This window comes from Diabrotica virgifera, chromosome 1, assembly GCF_917563875.1.
Source record: "Diabrotica virgifera virgifera chromosome 1, PGI_DIABVI_V3a".
Classification (NCBI taxonomy): domain Eukaryota; kingdom Metazoa; phylum Arthropoda; class Insecta; order Coleoptera; family Chrysomelidae; genus Diabrotica; species Diabrotica virgifera.
Window position 1 is genome coordinate 121859752 of NC_065443.1, and position 6000 is coordinate 121865751.

Sequence of the window (6000 nt, forward strand, 5' to 3'; positions counted from 1 at the left end):
TATGTGGCCATACCAAATAATACATCCTTGATAAATATAAACATTTTTATTGAACAAAATCTTTTCATACATTTTTTCAATGCAATTTACTGATATTCCTAAATATTTCAAAAAGATGTGTCACATTTGCTTTGTAAACCTTTCTTTTGCCTTTCGTAGCCACATATTCCGTTTCCTTCCTGGTTTTTTGTAGACCACTTCTCTCAGCTGATTCTAAAAAAAATAAAATAAATGGTAATTTTTCTATCCTTTACAATTAACAATCAGAAGAAATATTATTTACAGATAATGATATGCATAATAATAATAGGTTTGTTCTAGCATCAGTTTGAAACCATCAGCGAATAGTGGACCAGCGCGAGTAGAGGGGATCGCACTGGTGACTGTATTATGTTCTTTTACTGACCAACTGTTTGCTGATAGTTTTTGACTAGTTTGACTGTTTGCTAGAACAAACCTAATAATAATGAATATTTTGTATTTTGACAATGACATCTGATGTGGAAGTCAAAACATTAATAAAATTATTTTTTTCATTTTAATTGTGGCTTATTTCCCATATAAATAATTAATTATTTTTTCAAGTTAACTTTCACATGCGCGTCTTAAAATTGTACTTTTAATACTTATATCATAAATAACTATTAAAACTATCTTAAGAGGAAACAGTATCGATCAACAGGTAGCGAAAATGTGTTCCAAGATTGCGGCTGTAATTTTGAATATTTTTTCAAGATATTTGGCACACATATTCGTAATATAATAAAGAATGGCAGTACAGAGCCCAATTTGAAAAATATATTAATATGTGGAAATTACTCTGTAATTAAATACAATATAAAAAAACGAGCTTGTACCGCCATTAAGAAGAACAAAAAAATACACTTTTTTCAAATACAACTTTTTTATCCGATTTTGTGTTATTTTGGAACTACTAAAATTTTTTATTTCATTAGTAGTTCCAAAATTACACAAAATCTAGGCATTGGATAAAAAAGTTTATTTGAAGAAAGTGTATTTTTTTGTTCTTCTTAATGGCGGTACAGGCTCGTTTTTTAAATATTGTATAATTACAGAGTAATTTCCACATATTAATATATTTTTCAAATTGGGCTCTGTACCGCCATTCTTTATTATTTTACGAATACGTGTGCCAAATCCCCCAAAAAAATATTCAAAATTACAGTGACAATCTTGGAACACGTTTTGGCTACCTGTTTATCGCTACTGTATTACCTTAAAACATAGTAATTTGCTAAACCAGTATATTTTACTCTACTACTACTCTACTAGCTACCTCATTTTCCACTGTTTCTAAAGACTTGTTTACATGGGTAGAGTTTTGAGGAGAGTAGAGTAGTGGTAGTACTCTACCAAAAATGGCTTGATACCATTCACATGAGGAGAGTACAAGTATAGTACTGATGCTAGTATAGTGAAACCGATTTTTGTATTTTTAAACACTCTTGATTATAAGTGCACCTTAAATTCTTAATTTTTTGCTGAAGCTCGTTTACTCCAAAGCCCCCTTTGCCATTCTTTCGACGATTTCATCCTCCGCAGCTTGCTGCAAACTTTTATTTCTGTAGCATACACTACCTAAATTCCATAAACACTGGTATTTGCCGTATTATAGCTCTACAAGTTTTAAAGTTTCATCTTCGGTGAACTTCATTTTCACTATTTACACAAAACACAATTCCAGCCAGAATGACAGCACCCCCATGTACCGGGTGTCCCAATAAGAATGGCTCTCGGCCATATCTCAGGAACCGTTTATAGTAGAGCTTTGAAATAAAAAATTTTATAACAAAAGTTGCCTCAGGAAAAGCCTGGAAATTATTTTCATAATTATGGGACCACCGCTAGAGGGCGTAATTGAATATCAAAAATTAAAAAATCTAAATTTTACAAAATTTTCCTAATGAAGGGGCACTGGAAATCCGATCGTCGTATTCTTCATAAAATTCTACGCATATTTGATTTGACAAGTTTAGGTCTACCTTTGGAAATAAGAGGTGGGGGTGAGTGGGAACCTTGTTATGAAAAACTGGCTGTGAGTCCGGTTCTGCTTAATCAAATTTTGCAAACTTGGTCTTGTTGAAGACAGATCTTTTTCTTCAATGTAAAAGTTATGCTTTCGAACCAACTTACTGAGTAATATGCCAGCTAGAAGGCGTTATTTAATTTCTTTCAGAAATCTAGTGTTCCTTGGAAAATATTAAATACAAACATGCATTTTTAATACCATATTACAAAATTAGACAAAATTAGCAACAGAATAGCGAAAACCGCATGTTAATACCTTTTTTCTATCTCAAGATATCTTACAAAACGTGTAAATTTAAAAACATAACTATTACTGTCACCTGTAAACGAAATTCGTTAAAAGTAGTGTGCTATGGAAACAACAAAGAAACATTTTCCAGCTGTCAACGTATATTAGGTCTTTTCACCGCTTCTCATTTGTTTCGAGCCTCGTTCATATCTCGTATATTAATATTATACACGGATTATACGGCATATGACAGAGGCTCGAAACAAATGAGAAGCGTTGAAAAGCCCTATTACAAAGAAATAAAAACAACTATTTAATGATGACATAAACGTTCAAATTTTTGCCCATCATTTTCGTTGCAAACATTTACTCTTTCAAGGGTAGATTGAACAGCAGTCTCAATTTCTGCTCTCGATATGCTTTGAATGGCGTTTAGTATTCTCTGGATAATGTATTCTAGAGTAGTGTATGATGGGCAACAATTTGAATATTTAGGTCGTCACTAAGTAGTTCTTTTTGTTCTGTGTTATATTTAATTTTAATAGTATTGTTTCTCTTTATATTGTTGTTTTAATTAATTATATTTTTATACGTTGACATCTGGAAAATGTTATTTTGTTTTTTTCCACAGCATACTACTTTTCATTAACTTAGTTTACCGGTGATAGTAACAGTTATGTATAAAATTTACACGTTTCTCGAGATATCTTGAGATAGAAAAAAGGTATCGACATGCGGTTTCCGCTATTGTATTGCTAATTTAATCTAATTTTATAAAGTATGATTAAAAATGCATACTTGTATTTAATATTTTCCAAAGAAAACTAGATTTCTGAAAAAAATTAAATAACGCCTTCCAGCTGGCTTATTACTTACTAGGATGGTTCAAAATTATCACTCTTACATTGAAGAAAAATATCTGTCTTCAACAAGACCCAGTTTTCAAAATTTGATTTAGCAGAACCGGACTTACAGCCATTTTTTCATAACAAGGTTCCCACTCACCCCCACCTCTTATTTGCAAAGGTAGAGTTAAACTTGTTAAATCAAATATGCGCAGAATTTGATGAAGAATACAATAATCGGATTTCCAGTGCCCCTTCATTAGGAAAATTTTGTAAAATTTAGATTTTTTTATTTTTGATATTCAATTACGCCCTCTAGCGGTGGACCCACAATGATGAAAATAATTTCCAGGCTTTTCCTGAGGCAACTTTTGTTATAAATTTTTTTATTTCAAAGCTCTACTATAAACGGTTCCTGAGATATGCCCGAGAGCCATTCTTATTGGGACACCCGGTACTCTCCTACCTACTCTATTCTGCCATAATTGAGCGTGTTCCATGGGTAGAGTGTGCAGCCGAGTAGACATTTTGGCAGTAGTGGTGGTCATAGAGTAGTTACTTTGCCATAGGTTGCTAGTCACTCTACTTTAACTCCAACTATACACTCTACCAGCTATTCTACTGTGCTTATCATTTTTACAGGTAGAGTTACTCTACTCTATCAAGTACTTGCATCATTACTCTACCCGTGTAAACAAGTCTTAAATCTACTGAATGAAAATCTACTTAATCTTAATCTACTCTTAATGAAAAATGTCTAAAATCATTTACCCACCTAGTATTATTGTAGAATTTAAGACAGTCCAGTGCCTTATAAATAATTTCAATATGAATATTTTTCCCTTTAATTCTCCTTTGATACCACTCCATTTTAGATTTTGGGGAACTTATTTCATTGTGTTTATAGACCATATTTATTGAAGGAACCCAATCTGGAGATTGCTATTATCGATTAAGTCGGCTGGTTTTCCTATAAGATTAAAATGTTAACATCTTCAAAAATCGTTACTGTTGTAATTGTAACTTACCAGATATAAAATGATTACAGCAGACAGGACAGGAAAATTTTCATTTCGCTAGTAAAACCTGTACATTGTATTGCATTTAACCATTGTTGTCTCTCAGATACCTTATTTAGTTCAGTTTAAAAGTGAACTTTATCTTGACTTTATCACAATTACTTTGCATTTCACACCTCAAAACACAACACCAATGAAGCATATTATCTTTCTAAATTAATACTTCCAGAGAAAATGTTAAATTAATCTTTGTACAACACAAAATTACAAAGAAATACAACTAAAATTATCTAAAACTCATTAAGAACAGATAGAATAAGATTTATCTTTTACACCCAGTAGCCATATTGATTTAATTTTGAAACCACATAACTTCGCACCTTCGCACGACCACGCAACTCGAAACACAAGTACGCAAACACGGTTGCGTGAAGCGTGGCTCGCAATCGTGAAATTTACGAGACTTGCTCGACCTGTAGATTCTTGTCTCTACGTACGAGCTCACACCGTATTGGCTGTGAGCCGATGAGTAGAGGGGATTTAACAATTTTCGCCAGCGATGTTAGTGGCAGTTTTGTGCATTGAATTTGAACAATTTTATCAGAAAAGTACAAGTTTCAAACCGCGAGAGAGCGGTACCGACGAAACTCACAGCCAATAAAAACATAGGTAACCTCTAAATTTCACATAAACTTCTTCTTTTTCTCAATGGCCTCTTGCGTAAGCAGTCATCCAGTCGCACGAATTTATATATTAAATATTAAAATTATAATGAATAAAATAAAAAACATAATTACTTTTACTATTAATTCTGTGTATACCATCAGTAATCAGGTTACAATATTTCAGTTCATAATTTGTGTTTTTCTAGATAAATATCTATTTTTCCCGTTTTGTATATTTCACATAGTTCATATATTTCACCAATTTTATCAGAAAAGTTTCAAACCGCGAGAGAGCGCTACCGTCTAAACTCACAGCCAATAGGGCTATTCATTGCCGCCATTTTTCTTGTACATTTGACATATGACGTATACGTCAAATGTACGAGAAAAATGGCGGTGAATGAGACACTAGGTTAATTAAGAGATAGATTGGATCTATGAACCTTGAATGAGACAGGTATATCACAATGGCGTGGAACGTGACATTTTGATGATGCGTACCTTAAAAAGAGGAAAAAATTACCAGAGTAAACCTGAGCTTTTTTGACGCGTTTAGAATTTACCTCGTGTGTAGACATGTGTTTACTAAACATCTGACAGCTATCCAAGAGGACTAAAATTGCGACAATAAGTACTATATTAGGTGGTACGTAATAAAAAATAAAAGCGTTCTTTAAAATGTGTATGTTGTATGATAAGTTCAATGCCAGCATTTACCAATAATTTGTGAAAATTTGTTCAGAAAGAAAAAATTTACTTGTTAGTGGTAAGGTCAAATAGTATCAACTGTTCAATAAATTTATTAACGGAGCGGATCACACCCAAAAAGATGACTAAAAATTTGGTACCAAAATGTTCGTAATAAAAAGCAGTTGTTCATAAAAATTACATACAGTCGAACCCGCTTATTAGAATCCCTGTTATAGGAATATCCCGGTTTATGGAATATAAATTAGAGTTCCCGAAACGTTTCCATTTACTCCTTAATAAATTTATCCTTTTATTGGAATAGGTTCTAATTAGATAATACCGCTTATTAGCATATTTTGCAGGTCAACGACTATTTTTTTTTACAATTTTACTAAAAATTTAAATTATGTTTGGTTATTATGGTCAGTCGTCAAGGATTATGGATTAGATATTATTAGGGTAATAAATATTTATTACTTTGTTACGAGTACCAATTCGATTTT

The 6000-nt window shown here is 32.3% G+C and overlaps 1 long non-coding RNA gene across 1 annotated transcript; it reads right to left on the reverse strand.

Moving 5' to 3' along the window:
• Positions 1 to 31: 31 nt before the first annotated feature.
• On the reverse strand, positions 32 to 4313 carry LOC126880178 (uncharacterized). Its single transcript, XR_007696467.1, has 2 exons — positions 3899 to 4313; positions 32 to 213 (listed from the first exon to the last, which is right to left on the reverse strand). It is a non-coding gene; the product is annotated as an uncharacterized LOC126880178 (long non-coding RNA).
• Positions 4314 to 6000: the final 1687 nt, after the last annotated feature.